The sequence below is a fragment of the Arvicola amphibius genome, chromosome 7 (assembly GCF_903992535.2).
Source record: "Arvicola amphibius chromosome 7, mArvAmp1.2, whole genome shotgun sequence".
NCBI lineage: Eukaryota > Metazoa > Chordata > Mammalia > Rodentia > Cricetidae > Arvicola > Arvicola amphibius.
In genome coordinates, this window is record NC_052053.1 from 98,722,737 (window position 1) to 98,738,518 (window position 15,782).

The window sequence follows — 15,782 nt, forward strand, 5'->3', positions numbered from 1 at the left end:
CAGATTTGGGCATAACAGACTGGATGAGAAGATGCCATGTTTCTGGGCTCGTGTAGGACTCCTGCAGTTCAAGTAGGCCAATAGGAGGCACTCCGGGGTATTACATGATCCTGGACTTGTGTATTCAAACGCTATACATCATTCTTCCCTGTTTGTGAGCCTTGTCTCGCTTACTCTCCAGCCCTGGAAATCAAACATTTTAAGTTCGAGACTTCCAGCACATTGACTGCCACAGTTGTCACGGGACTTTGAAAGTGAGAAACGTTAAAAATGAGCAGCAGGCGGAACCCTTGACCTGTGTGGCCTTGCTTCTGGGGCAACAGAGGCCTGTACGTGATGAGCGTTCTGTGCTCCTGGCTCTTAATGACACGGATGGACCCTGTCCTCGGGAATCCCACTGCAGGCCAGCAGGTGGCGCTTGGGCTCTCCAGTGCCACCGTCTGGGAACATGAACTGAATATAGTAACCAGGATGGTGCCCTGAACATATAATTTTCAAACCACCTATTCCACCACAAGGGAAACCTCTGAGGGTTTTCTTCTGGGAAAAGCAATTAGGTTAACCTCTTAGGAGGAGAAGTTGCCTTGCTGAGCTTGTCTGGGAAAATAAAATATCCTCCCAAGAGCCATCTTAAGGAGGGTGGGGAGAAACCACTATGGAGCTTGTGGGAGGAAGGGGTTTGGGGCTGCCAGGGAAGGTCTGGGAACTTCAGAGAAGGGTTTAGGCTTGGACTGTGACAAGCCTCGGGGCTGAAGAGGTCAAGTCTCTACCTGCAGAACTCTGAGTTTAGGACACAGTTTGCTAAGTCAGAATGGGTTACAAGATCAGTTGGGGTGGGCCAGGCAAGGGAGCCCCAACCCCATCCACCTGCTGAGACAGAGCTTTGACAACAGCTCCCCTCTCCCATGCTTGTCTTCAAGCCTGTGGGTGAAAACTGCCATGGGCGGAGCTGAGGGGCTTAGAGGTGGGAAATGGAGCCTTTAATGGGTTCTCCTTCAGCTTGGGATCCCAGGACTCCTGGAACGGGAGACAGGCTGGCAGAAAGGATTCGGGAGAGGGGTAAGCCAGATAGGAGGCTTGCGATGTGCAGAGTTGGGGAGAGTGCCCACTTTTAGGGTCACTAAGGGGAACCCAGCTAGAGCCCAGTGTGAGGGAAAGTCGATCCTTATTCTCCAGTTACACACCAGGCGGGGAGTCAGGCCCCGTGGTGTCTACTGTTCGGGAGAAGCAGTCCCGACTGCCTAAAGTTCTGGGAGGGCAAGGGAAGAAAGAGGTACCAGAGGAAGCATGGGCTAGGGTAGCCCTGGATAGAGCTGAAAGAGTGGTGTGTATGTTCGGAGGAGGCAACCCCAACTGGAGAGGGGAGAAACAGTGGGTATAAGGTGAAGAGGTGAGCGGGTAAGATTCTAAGCCACACCGGGACAATGTCTCAGGCTCAGACACAGATTCTGGGCCTTGTCACTGTCCGGCTGACCAGCTGGCAAAGGAGAGTATGGGAAGAGCAGCTCTCAGCCAGAACCCAAGGTCATGAACCACGCTGGTACAGCGAGATACAGCGAGAAAATACTGGGAGGGGTCGGACCCGTCAGTACTAGCCCCAGAAGGTCTCCTTGTGCAGATGGCTTATCAGTGTTCGGTATTGCTCTTTGAAGTAAAACTTACAGGCAATGAATATACATACCGGTTGTATGCTCTCTGTGTGTGTGCATGTTATGCATGAGTGTGTGCATGCATGTGCAGATGCCCTTGTGGCAGCCAGAGGGTGACATTGGGTGTCTTCTTCCGTTGCTCTTGGCTTTATTTCCTTGAGACAGAGTGTCACTGAACCTAGAACTCACGGCTTTCCATTTTTCAACTCTGCTGGCTGACTAGCAAACTCCAGCAATCCTCCCATCTCCATTTTCCCAGCGTTAGGGTCACAGGTGCGAATGCTGACAGCCAGCTTTCACGTGACGGCTGGGGACTCAGAATCAGGTCCTCATTCCTGTTTAGCAAGTGTTCTTTCCTGCTGAGCCATCCCCTCAGCTATGCCTTTTTGAGTTTTAACAAATGTGTCTACCAATATAATTTGGACTTCAGTCAAGGTATAAGACACCAGCAACACCTCCTATCCCAGAAGTTCTCCTTACCTCCCCACAAGCAATTTCTTTCCCCCATCTCCTCGAGGCAACAACTGTTCTGATCGTCCCACGAAGGCTATCCTGCCAGCTTCTGAACTCTGGAAGCATGTGACAGGGAGCCATCTGTAGCTCAGCATTCTTTTTAAAAAAGAGATTTATTTTGTGTCTGGTCATTTTGTCTGCATGTATTTAAATGTACCACCTATGTTTCTGGTGTCCCTAGAGGCCAGAAAGGGCTTTGGATCCCTTGCAACTGGAGTTATAGATGGTTGTGAGCCTCCATATGGGTGCTGCAAACTGAACCTGGGTCCTCTGCAAGAGTAGCGAGTGCTCTTAACTGTGGCTCAGTCTCTCTAGCCCCTCCTCTTTCTTCTTCCCTCCCTTCCACTCTTGTCCCCTCTCTCCCCTCCCTGTCTCTCTTCCTCTTCCTCTTTTCCTTCTCCCTCTCCTACCTCCTCTCTCTCCTCTTCTTTCTTCTCTCCATCTAATTCCCCTCTGCACCAGTCTTCATCATTCCCTTCCTTCTGCTTTGGGCTGGGGCTGTATTTAGTGTTTCCTTTCTAGTCCCTTAGGTTATAAAGCTGGGCTCTTGAGTTGAGATTGTTCTTGTTTTTAATGTAGTGAGGGAGTCCAGGGATTGTCGCCTCAAAATGTGGCACCCCAGTGTGCTCACTCTTGTAAACTGAAGGGGCTCTGGGTGCAGCGGGTGCCCGAAGGGCTTTCCCCCATTGTCTCCTGTCTGATGGGTGCTAGACCGCCAAGGGAGAAAACAGTTACCCGAAAGCCTTTCTCTAGTTTTCCATTAACTATGCCAGTTGCAAAAGGACAGACTCAATACCTCCACAGACCCTTGTCACACACATTTGTCTTCCGTTTAGTCCCATCCCAAAGACAATCACTTATAAATGATCCTCATTTTGTTAGGCAAACAGACTTTGTCCCAGGCCTTTGAATTCCCCTAAAGTCATTTATAAGATTGTCTATGTCCCCATTCTTGTCCTCCCCTATAGAAGTGGGGTATAACAAGCTTCAGAACCACATTGGGGGTGTAGGGAATCGCATCATGTAACTGCCTCCATACATGTAATAAATTTGCCTTTTATTTTATTCACTATCTTTTGATCCCAGTGCATCTTTAGAGACAAAGGGGGAATATATTTTTAGTGTTGGTGGCTATATTTATAACAGTGAGTCTCTTGCTATCTTATAATTTTTTTCTCTTTTATAGTCTCTCTTCTTCCATCTCTAGTATTTTCTAATTTTTCTTCTGAATCCTCTTGAATCCATTGGTTTTTTTAAAAAAATTTTTTGTTTGCTTTTTAAATTTGCTTTGGTTTTGGCTTTTTGAGACAAAGTTTCTCTGTGTATCCTGGCTAGCCTGGAATGCACTCTGTAGATCAGGCTGGCCTCAAACTCAGAGATCTCTCTACCTCTGCCTCCTGAGTGCTGGGATTAAAGGTGTGCACTGCCACCACCTAGCGAGGAAGTTATTTTTTAAATTTCCATTTATTTGTGAATTTTCCAGTTTTAGTTCTTATTAAAAATACATTTCCTAGGCCTTTAATTCCAGCATTCTTCAGACTGAGGTAGAGAAATCTCTGGGTTCAAGGCCAGCCTTGTTTACATAGTGAGTTCCAGGCAAGCTAGGAATATACAGTGAGACCCTTTCTCCAGCAAGCAAACAAGGAACAAAACCCACAAAAAAATACATTTGTTTGAAGACATCTCTTATCTTTTGTATGAAGTACATTTTAAAAATTTGTTTATTTTTATTTCATGTGCATTTGTGTTTCACCTGAACATATGCCTGTGTGAAGGTGTTGGATTCCCTGATACTGGAGTCACAGGCAGCAATGAGCTGCCATGTGGGTGCTGGGAATTGAACCTGGGTCCTCTGGAAAAGCAGCCAGTGCTCTTAACCACTGAGCCGTCTCTCTAGTCCCAAGATACATTTATAAAATAGTTATAGTTTTAAATTTGCTGAGCCTTAATCTAGGTTTGACCTAGTTGGAGCTTAGGTAGGCACAGGGCTGGAAGTGAGTGACAGCTAACTTTGGGACAAGTCATTGCAAAGATTGATGCCTCCTTCCATCCAGGGCTGGTTTGATGTGTAAATGAGACAATTCAGGCAAATAAAGAAAGTTGTATATTTGACCCATTAGCCATAAAGAGGAGATCCATTTTCCTGCCTCATTTCCAATAATATGTAACCATGGGAACAGGTGACAGGAGAGGAAGATTCCCCTGTGGCTGGAGGGAGCTTCTCTTGTAGACTCAGAGTGGCAGAAGCAGGGTGCCTAGAAAGCCATCTGAAATTCAGATAACAGCTGAGTTAAAACCCAAATTCTGTGCATTTCTGCCTGCTCTGAAGCAAGCTTGCCTTTCGTTTGCAGAAATAATAGCACTGTGAGGACATAACCAACTCCTGTTGATGATGATTATTATTTTGTTGTTGTTTTAGTTTTTTTTGAGACAGGGTTTCTCTGTGTACCCCTGGCTGTCCTGGAACTCACTCTGTAGACCAGGCTGGCCTCAAACTTAGATATCTTCCTGCCTCTGCCTCTTGAGCATGGGGATTAGAAGCATGCACCACCACTGTTTGGCTGATTACATGATTATATTATTAGAAGAAAGCTTTAAAAAGTCCAGAGTTCTACCACGGCCATGATCACCTTTTGATGTAAGTTCTGTGTCTCTCCTTTCCTTCCTCCCCTCCTTCTTAATTATTTTAATAAGGTATCTTTTATTTGCTCTGTGACAATTGCATATGTGTAGATAATACATCTTGTCCCTATCCACTCTACCCCCTGCTAGCACTTCTCCTGGGGAATCTCCAATATAGCCCCTCTCTCCTTTCCATGACCACTTGTAGGGTTTTCCGCCCCCACCCCATGGATTTCACTTTGTGTGCCTGTTGGAGTGTTGACTGATTTTGCTGGCTTGTGCTTGTGTAAGTCTTGTGCAGATTAGCACACTACAGTGAGTTCAAGAGTTTGATGGCCATGACATGTCCAGAACACAGAATTTCATGGTACACTTCCTCATGTTCTCACTCTTTCTACTGCCTTTTCTACATTATTTCTACTGCCTTTTCTAAGACGTGTCCCAAGTTGCACACATGTGCATGTGCATGTGTGTGTGTGTGTGTGTGTGTGTGTGTGTGTGTGATACAGATGTCCCATTTAGGGTTGAGCACTCAACAGTCACTTAGTCTTAGGACTTTGACCATTAACGAGTTTGTGCCAACTACTGACCACTGCCGAGAGAAGATTCTCTAACCGAGGTTGACACTGGAACTGGTCTGTGTATATAAACATAAATATTTAGAAGGTAATTTGATATGTCTGTTTAGCAAGACAATAATAGTAGGTTCCTCCCTTAGGTCTACGGCATCTAAGCTATGAGCTTTTGACCAGCCTTGTAATACCAGGCACAGAATTCCCACCTTGTAGAGCAGGATTCAAGTCCAATCCAAAAGCAGTTGGCTACCCTGATAGCTTTCATGCCATTATTGTACCAGTGGGCACATCTTGCCTGGCAGTTGAGTATGGTAGCACTCAGAGTTCAGTGCGGGTAATGACACTGATGGTTTTTCTTTCCCAGTGGCCTGCATAGCATTCCTGGCACTATCAAAGTTACCTAGCAGGAAGTTTTCAGGACAGGTCAATTTCAGGTTAATGTCTCTGTGTCCTGCAACCAAAAGGTATTACAGCTTCAGCAATATGGTCTTGCAATCTAGTTCTGGTGAGAATCCAAAGCAACCACAATAACCTGTGTTGTTTTCAGGTCCACTGGAGCCTACCTGACTGGTAGTTTCAATGAAGAATGTCCCCATAAGCTCATGTACTTAAACACTTGGTCCTCTGTCGTTAGTGCTATTTCGGTGTGTGTGTGTGTGTGTGTGTGTGTGTGTGTGTGTGTAACTTTTAGGACAGGGGCCTTGTTGGAGGAAGTGTGTCATTGAGGCTGGAACTTTGAGAGTTTATAGCCTTGTCCTGTTTTCAATGTGCTCTGTCTGCTTCCAGTGTACGGTGAGATATGATCTCTTAGCTTTCTGTTGCTGCTGCCACACCCTCCCTGCCATTATGGATAGCAAGCCTCCAGAACTGGAAGCCAAAATAAACTCTTCCTTAAGTTGCCTTTCATCGTGATATTTTACCACAAACACCACCAATATACTGACCAATGACTTGTACGGAAAAATCCCACACCTAGCGCTGAAAATTTCATTTAATAACCATGTCTTCTGGTGGAAACATTGTCTACCCATACAGGGCATCTCCCCTGCCAAGAGCTTTTGACTAGGTTTACAGCACCAGATATGAATTCCCTCCTGAAAAGTGGGCATCAAATCCAACGGCAGCTTACAACTGTCTGTAACTCCAGTTCCAGGGGATCTGACACCTTCACACCAATGCACATAAGATAAAATTAAATACATTATTAAAGAAAAGATTGGCTTATTCTGGGAATCATTTCAATGCTTGTGGATTTACTAAAGTCTGGCTTTGCAGATAAGATGTGCTCCATTTTGGAGACAGTTCCATGGTCTGTTGAAAGAAATGCTCTATTAGATGTGATGTTCTATAAATGTCCACTAAGCCCATTTGATGAATGGCACAGATTCATTCTGAATTTTCTTCATCAACTTTTAGGCTGAATGACTATTGGCGGGAATGAAGAATTAAGGTCACCTGACGTTATTAAGCTCTATCGGCACTTTTATGCCACCTAGTGTTTGTTTTTGTGAAACTTGGAGCCCCGATGTTGATAGTTCTTCTTGCTAGGTAGTGGCCTTCTTTATCTTCTTAGACTAATTAGGTTTGCTGGAACTCTGTCAGGCAACAGAAGGGCTCCGCCATCATTTTTGCCTTCCATTTACTAGGTAAACTGACTTCTATCCTTTCAACTGTTTCATCTGCCAGGGAAGTGTATTCCTTAGCGATAACAGAATTGTTATCTGTTATTGCTATAATTGTTATATATATTATATATTGTTATAATTGTTATTGTTTTTAAACCTCTAATATCATTTGCATATCTCTTAGCTGGAGAGTTAAAGTCATTTACATTTAGGTTTACTATAGACAGGGGTTAGCGCATTGCTTGAATTTTGTCAACTGTGTTCTGATTGGCTGGATCGTTGGCTCATTTTTCCTTCTCTCCTATCCATATCAGGGCTTTGCCTGTTGCTGTGTTGGGCATGATGGGTTCTTTTATAGCTCTGTATTCCTCTCACAGAATTTGTTTTTTCTTGTGTTTCATAATCAAGGCTGTCTTTATTCCTTCTCTGTGTTTAAGGTTCCTTGACATATATTCCGCCATGTTGGCTTAAAACTCATGACTCATTTCTGTTTGGGCTTGTCTTGAAATGTTCTTATTTCTCTGTCAGTTTTAAACATAACTTTACTAGAAACAACAATCTTGGTGGGTTGTTGTTTACTTTTAGGTCTTGAAATATCCCACTGCATGCTTTCCTGGCTGAGGGTTTCTGCTGAGAAGTCTAATGTTATTTTTTTTTCTAATTCTTTGATAATTTAATACATGCATATACTGTATTTTGATGATATTCACTCTCTATTCCTCTCCTTAATTTCTCCAAGATCTGCATCTCCTTCTTCATACTCTCCCAACTTAAAAAATAAAACCTACCAAGGCCAGTTTGTGCTGCCCATATACTAAGAGGTGTGGAGCTGTCCAGCAGAGTGTGGTTAACCTTCTTGGACCACATCCTTAGGAGAGATGACTCCCTCCCTGAGCCATTGACACGAACATCCCCTCAGCTAGGGCCTCTCTCCTTCCTGATGCTATTCTTTCATTTACTTTTGTAAGTGAGTTGTCATTTTAACTGTATAGCTTTTCATTTTTAAAATTTTATTTATTATTATTGTGTGCATGTATGATGTATAAGTGTAATCATGTACACACAGATGCAATAGATTTTTTTACTTCATTCATCTGCTTGGTTGTGTTGTCCTCTTTGAATCACTAATCATTTTTTTAGATATTGTAAGTCTCTACCAAGAAGTTCACTCATTTTAGTATCTTTGTATTCAGTAATTGAGGAGTTACGACCTTTTTAGAGAGGAATTCACGTCGCTTTGTCATGTTTATCGTGTTTCTGTGTTGTGATTTTATTTGTTTGTTTACTTTGGTTTTTCAAGGCAAGGTTTCTCTGTGTCGCTCTGGTTGTCCTTGAACTCACTCTATAGACCAGGCTGCCCTCAAACCCAGAGATCCCCCTGCCTCTGCCTCCTGGGTGCTGGGTGCTGGGATTAAAGGTATGTTCCACCACCTCCTGGCTTTCTGTGCTGTGATTTGTTCATCTGTTGGTTTGGGTATTTCTTCCAGTTGTATTCAGGAATGTCCTTAGAGAGCTCTCTATTCATGAACCCTTGGTCAGGACCACCCAGAGATGATTAAACTATGACAATGACACCAAACCAAGATAAAGAAATACATTTAAAAGCCATTGCAGTCCAATAATATACAACCCATGACCACACAGACTGCCAAAATAATGGAGAGTGCACTATCAAGCTAAAGAGGAATATCCCATGAATGTAACAAAGGACAGGGATAGAGAGAGGGGTTAATAAAAGCAAGGAAGAGGAAGAGTGGAGAAGAATGTTATGAAGAGAGAGCGGAAAAAGCAAGAGATTAAAAAAAGACCTTCCAAGGGGGCCGGAGCAATGGGTCGGTAGTAAAGAGCACCACCTGCTCTTGCTGAGGACCAGGGCTTGATTCCTAGATCCCATATGGTGGCTCGCTGACGTGGGGTTCCCCTCTGTATCTTATGATGTTTTATTACCATTGGTTATTAAAGAAGTTCCTTCGGCCTATAGCAGGGTAGAATATAGCCAGGCTGGAAGAAATAGAGAGAGAGAGTAGATCGAGTCAGAGAGATGCCATGTAGCTGCCAAAGGAATAATATGCCAGCATCAGTAAGCCACGGCCTAGTGGCAATACACAGACTAATAGGAATGGGTTAATTTAAGATGTAAGAGCTAGCTAGAAAGACGCCTAAGCTATTGACCAAGCAGTGCTGTAATTAATATAGTTTTTGTGTGACTATTCAGGTCTGGGCAGTCAGGAAATGAACAAGCAGCCCCCGTCTACAGCTCACAACCCTCTAGCTCTAGTCCCAGGGGTCTGATACCCTCTTCTGACCTCTGTAGGTACCACACAGGCACACAGATGTAATATACAGGCAAAGTACTCATACTCACTAAATAAATACATATAATTTAACAATAAAATAAGAACTACTCATTGATAAAGTATGTAAACAAAACTAGATAAATATAAGAAGGACAATAAAAAAAATAAAAGCTTAAAAAATAAGATAAAATCAGCTGTTGAGATGGCTCAGTAGGCAAAGGTGCTCATTAAACTTCACAGCCTGAATCTGATCCCTAGAACACACATGGTTTAAAAAAACCATGAGTTGCCCTGTGACCTCTGCCATGACATGTGTGCATACACACACATACTAAACATAAAAGAAAAAAATTGAAAAAGAATAAAAGTCAAAATACTGCTGGAAGTATAGTAAAAAGAAGAAAGATAAACCATGGAGAATGGAAGCAATTCAAAGGAAGTAGTTGAGCAGCTTTGTTCTGGAGTCTCTATAACTGGAGACTGCCAGTGCCCGGGTCCAGCTGTACTTGAAGACTCCTGTCTTCCTGTGATTTATGCCCATGTGCAGGCGTCTGACAAACGCTGGGTGTCCTCTAGAGTCGTAGTCACTTCAGTACTTTGCCTTGGTTGTGAACCAGGAGTCTTTGCAGGCCACACGTAGCTTCGCAGACTGTGAGTTGGGCGGGCTCTCCCACTCTCCCGGGACTGACTAGTTTGCACCTCCAGGACTGGCGACAGTGCCCATCAGGGCTGTCACCGGAGCGCTCTGCAAAAGGAGGAGCAGACACAGCTCTGAGTAGGGTACAGGCAGACTTGCGCCCCTAACTTCGAAGACTGATAATAAACAACCCGCGAGAAGGATGGGGCTGAGGATGTTGAGGGGTCTGCCGGACCGTGAGGTCTCCAATGCTGTGGCAGTGAACGTGGCTGCAGACTCATGGCTCTGGAGTTTGAGCCGCCTCTGATCTCGGGCTTGGGACTGACAGACTCCACGGTTATTTCCAGGTGATGTGATCAGCTCCTAGCAACTAGTGTAGCCCAATTTTAAATAATAGGTTCCCTTTCAAGATTGTGTCTAGCCACGGCCCTTTAAGATATGGGGACTGACAAAACAGATTTTCGCGCTGCTAACCCATTATGCCTGAGGATCCGCGGTCTCACCAAAAACCACAACTGGCGTGAGACTCCTGAGAACCGTGGGCTTGTTCTGTGCATAGGGCTGAGAGTCTCTTTCCCATTAGGGCTGCCTGGCTTTACTTACCTTGTTGGTGAGGCTTCTTCATCTTTCCCTGCTGACGAGCTGCATGGTTAGAGATGCCTTCGGCGGTCCTGTGCCTTGGCTATTCTAACACTCCCGTAGTGCCGGGTGCCCTGCTCTTTATACTGTTCAATAGAGTCTATTCTTTGCCTGACTCACCTCCTCACACAGAGGCAGATCCTCTACTCCACCACCTTACCTGGAATGTGGGTACAGGAATTCTCTTCCGCCTGTGTGGAAAGTGGCCACTAGAGGGTGCACGCCACCTCCCAGGGGCCCTGCTACGCCCTAAGGCATCCTGCCCTACAGAAGTCTCTGCAGGATTGCCTTGCCTCAAGCCTAAACCGTCCTCTGTGGCGTTTTTTCCAGAAAGAAGGCGAGACACCAGAAAGTCTTCGTTCAAGAACAGAAGCTAATGAGCCTCTGTCCCAGGGCAGGATGGTCATCTAGAAGGGTCGGCGGAAGGCAATTTCACTCCTCTCTAGGATTCTCTTGCCGTTCTTTGTCTCACGGTGGAAAGGAATTAGGAACGTGGTCTTCAGAGACCCACCGGCTAGTACCTGCCCCTTGCTTGCCTAGGTTTCCTCCAGAGAGCTGCCTGGATCTAGACCTGGGAATGGAGGGGTTTCTCTGTGTGCTCTTTAACTCCACAGTCAACCTTGAGTTAGCCAGGTGACTTTCCCTTTGTTGTTGCTGCAGTTGTTGGGGTTAACCCATAGTCTCCTAATCATCTCTTCCCTCCAGGTTTCTGATACATAGAACTACATTTAACCAAGAGCCTCCACCTTACCCATATTTGCCAGGATAGCACCACACCTGGGGCCACTCCAGTCTACCTCACCCCCTGGTCTAGATCCCAGGTGGGATCTTAACCCAGAAGGTTAAGATTATTCGTAACAATGACCCCTCCGTCTTGGGCTACTTCCATGCCACCTATGTCCTCTCTTAGGTAAACAGGGCTGGGGCAGTAACTGTCCACCCACCTGCCTTCCAAGGTCAGAATTAGAGCATATTGACAATCCTGTTCCCACCTCTGCCTCCAGCAGAGCCAGTGGCTCTCTCTTTCCTCTTTTCCTCCCTGCCTGGGGTCAGGAGGTCAATCTCAGGGTCCCCCTTAAGCAATGTATTTCTCAAAGACCCATTAATGATTGGCCCAGGCAGTCACTGAGTGGCCAGTGTCCTGGGGCCTCCCCAGTCTGGTTTTCCAAAGGCTTCTTAGGCTTCTTTCTAGGGAGGGAGATCAAGGTGGCTTCTGTCTAGGGAGGGAGATCTCGGGGTGCTCTTCCTGATGAGCCAGCATCCCCAAGAGCCACCCTGTTTCTCAGAAGCCACATTCCTTCCTGCATCTCTCCAGAAGGCCCTTGGACACAGCAGCCATTGTTTCTGTCTCCAGCTGGGCCATTTAGCCACCTGCCACTTGTCCCCGGCTCCAACTTGTCACTTACCCTATCATGGTCCATACTCTGTCCATTTGCCCATTACTCACTTGCCCTCTCCCGGATGCACCCATGCATTCGCTGATGCACTCCCTCACCCAGGGACTGGTCCACTCACCCACTCACTGAAGCAGCTTATCCACTCAGTGACCCACCGATCCAGTGACTGGCCCGTCCACTCAGCCGTTCACACTCCTCAGCCTGGGTACTGGGGAAAAGTCCATGCATCCACCCCCTCCTTCACACAGTGTCTCCCTTGCTGATTCTGACGCTGGGCATGCTCAACAGAAAAAGCTTTAAGTGGGCATCAAAGACAAAACTTTTGGCATCAGGCACCAAAGGCATCTGACTGACCACACAGCCGTGGGCACATTTCTCCAATCTCTCTGGCCCTCAGTTTCCCCATCTCAGAGTGAATTTCAAGACTGGCTTCAGAGCTGATGCATGCGAAGTGTTTCGGCTGAAACCCGGAGCTCAGGTCAGTGGGCTCTCAGAGACCACGTCCTGGCTTTATTTGGCCTAGCTGTTACCCTGTCTGACCCTTGGTGAGCCTGAGACAGGCAGGGGCTCATCACTGACAGACAACAAGGCTATATTCCCCAGGTAGGTGGCCGCGCCCCACCCCTGAAATGGAAGATGGTAATCATCCACCTTCCCACGCACCCCCTTCCCTCTGCCTGATTCCTTAAAGGGCACCTGGGGCTTCCTCAGGTCAGTCAAGGTACCTGGAGCAAGACCTAGCTTGCTCCCTTGGCTCTCTGCCAAGGCAGCTCCTCAGGACAGCTGCCGGAGGTGTGATGGGGCTTGAAGGGATCATTTCGCTCCCAGTTGAGACCCAGGGACCACCAGGACCTAGGACTGTCATCCAGTTCCCTTCCTTCTCCAGGCCCCGTCTACCCACTTGGACCTGGTGGAGACAGCTCCCTTCAGCTCCTAAGTTTCCTGGAGGCAGGGAGGATTTCCTGTGGATGTACTGGCTGAGACCAGGCAGGGGAGGGGAAGAGGCTGGAGCACGACTGGGGTGGGGACTCTCCATCCCTCACTCCTTGGCGGGCAGCCTGCCTAGGAGCCTGCACAGCACACAGGGGACCGTTGTGGGCTTCTCTAGGAGAACAAATGGTGGCTTGATTGGGGGATGTGCTGAACAGTGTGGGTAAATTCTGGGGCAGTCAGACCGCAGTGCAAATCCTCTGCACACTAGCCCCGTGGCCCTGGGAACATCTTTGGCAAAATCTTAGTGGTTTAAGAAATACATGCCTGGAATCTAGGACGCTCTCTGTGACAGGGGATGGCACAATGGTGGTGGCGGTGTTTTGTCCTGAGGAACGTCTCCTGAAAGTCTCAGCCCAGTACCCCATACTGTCTCCTGGATTGATGCCATGGGGGGCTCTGGTGATGCAGAAGGGGGGACCTTCTTCCCTTCTCTGATTCCTTGGTTGTGCGATGCTGCCCGCCTCCCAGATTCAGGTGCAGGACTAGGTACCAGACTCTTGTTACTGACCTGCCTTAGCAGGAAGCCTGCTTTGGTAGGCTGAGATAAATGGAGGGTGGGGGTGGGGTTGTGGGATGTATCTGAGTCTCCTGTCCCTACGCTCTAGCTACCGCTGCCCACAGCTTGGGTACTTCCCATGGCCTTGCTGATGACTTTCGGCCAGTGCCGCTCTGGTCCTTCTGACACTTTAATGCTTAGCTGTTTCTTTTTTATAGTCCCGAGGGTCAAACCCAGCTTTCTTACACGCTGTGCAAATGCTCTCCCAGAATCATGTCCTCAGCTTTGCTCTATGTTAGGTCCTCCAGAGCACAGGGACCACGAACGTGTTGTTATGTTCAATCTTTACATCCTTGTTGCCCAGTAGAGTGACTGACAAGGAATGAACGAATGAATTCCCAGACCCTAGGCAGGGACATGGTAGTTAAGTCATTCTTGGTCTCACTGGGCCGGGCTGCAGGAGTCCCAGCAGGACCTAGGTGACAAGGACGGTTCTTACTATAGGTGCATCCCTTAGCAGAGGCAGAGGGGGGACGGCGGCATCTGTTTTGCCAGATGTGGATCAGGATTCCTGTGCTGCAGACCCAGCCCCTCAACCCTGGCTCTGAATCTGCCCACATCAGCTCTACCTGCCTCAGCAGCTGGTCTTTTTTTTTTGTCCAGGGCATCATGTGGAGAAGCCACGTGCTTGTGACCTCTGCATCTGACACATGACACGTGACCGTTGTCCCTAGCATGGTGAGCAGAGATGGCTAGGCAATTGGTTTTTTATCTCTCGTTCTTGTGCCTGGAGTCTGCCGTGCAGCCAAGCAGACCCTCCTGTCTGTTGAGTTGGATTCCCAGCATGGCATAGGACAGGCACTCGGTTAGGATGGCACACATGTTCCTTATGGGCATAGTGGGTACCAGAGCCTCCCCATAAAGCACTGTCAGTCAATGAGGGAATCCAGGTTCCAGGACACAGAATGCCATGGTGGAGCTGGGATTTAAACCTGGCAGCCCCGAATCAGAGCCCTTACCCACCCTGGCCCACCCTACCCAAGTCTGCCTCCTGGTCTTGGAGCTCCTATACAGGAGGCAACACCTGGAACATAGCTCAGCCTCCTGATCCCTTTCAGCCCCCCAACCCCTTCTACCCTCAGGCCCTCTGCTGCCCCACCCCCAAGCCCTGGAGACTTCTCAGACTCACAGCCACCGCAGCCAGCCAGCTCCCTTTCCTGAGAACCTCTGTCGTAAACAAGGTAAGGCCCTGATCTGGTCTGCCTCTCCGCCCCCGGGCTTCCTCACCTTAGGGAGCCTTGGTTATAAATATGGGGTCACACCTTATACTCACATTCAGCACCTTTCATCTGGGGTGCTTCTGGCTGCTGGGAGGCTAATTAAGCTTCTCCCTGGGGAGAGTGAGTCAGAGCTGACATCCCAGCCTGGGGAGCTGGCTAACACACATGGGCCCTCCTGGGGAGAAAGAAAAGGGTGAAGCATCACCTCGGGCCGCCTACCTCTCTACATTCTTTGTCACGGGACTTCCGCACACAGGTCCCCATTCTCTGGCTTATAATGAAGGTCATTTATTGAGCGCTTACTGTGTGCCTAGGGCTTGCTAAACTTCCACCCATTAAACGTTAACCACGAGTGCTGAGCACCAGTGCTATTGTGAAACTGCACCCATGGCTCCCATGATGGGCTTGACTGCTGGCTGGCCATAGGCCAGGACTTCCACACATGACCTCATGAGAAGCCCCGAGTGCCTGGCATGGTGTCAGTACCAGAGAAGTGATGGCTATTATTACTAATCTTCAGAATCTTCCGACGAGGCAGAGGGCTGCACTTCCCCACTTCCCAGATAGGGCAACTGAGGCTCAGAGAGATTTAAGCTACTTGCTGGATATAGCACAGAATCAGGAGCTGAGTTGAACTCGTTTGAATTGGAAAGGGATTTTTTTTTAATGTGTTCTCCCCATCTCAATTGGCCTGGAGTCCACTGACCCCCTCCCCCCCAAGACCTTACTTTGCACAACACTGGAGAGTGGTAGGGGCCCTAGACAGGAACTCTCCTCTCTCCACAACAGTGTGCTGGTGGGCTGAGCTGATGAAGAAAGAGACTGTGCTGGGTAACAGGACCAATGGGAAGAGCCTCTTTGTCAAAGCGTGAACAACAAAGAGGCAGTGGTTGGTGCTTATCCCATCCTCTTTGCCAAGTTGGTATGGGTGCCCAGCAACAAGCATCCTTACAACAGCATCCATGGTTGTCATGTGCCAACCTGGCCAACCCCAGGGTCATTAGGGAGGTGAATAAACAGGAGGGGTGGGACATGAGCCCACCTATCTGCCCTCTAAAG

At 47.6% G+C, this 15,782-nt stretch overlaps 1 long non-coding RNA gene across 1 annotated transcript; it reads right to left on the reverse strand.

Moving 5' to 3' along the window:
- Positions 1-9,345: 9,345 nt before the first annotated feature.
- Positions 9,346-14,987, reverse strand: LOC119819627. The gene is made up of 2 exons (XR_005286290.1): positions 10,522-14,987; positions 9,346-10,026 (listed from the first exon to the last, which is right to left on the reverse strand). It is a non-coding gene; the product is annotated as an uncharacterized LOC119819627 (long non-coding RNA).
- Positions 14,988-15,782: the final 795 nt, after the last annotated feature.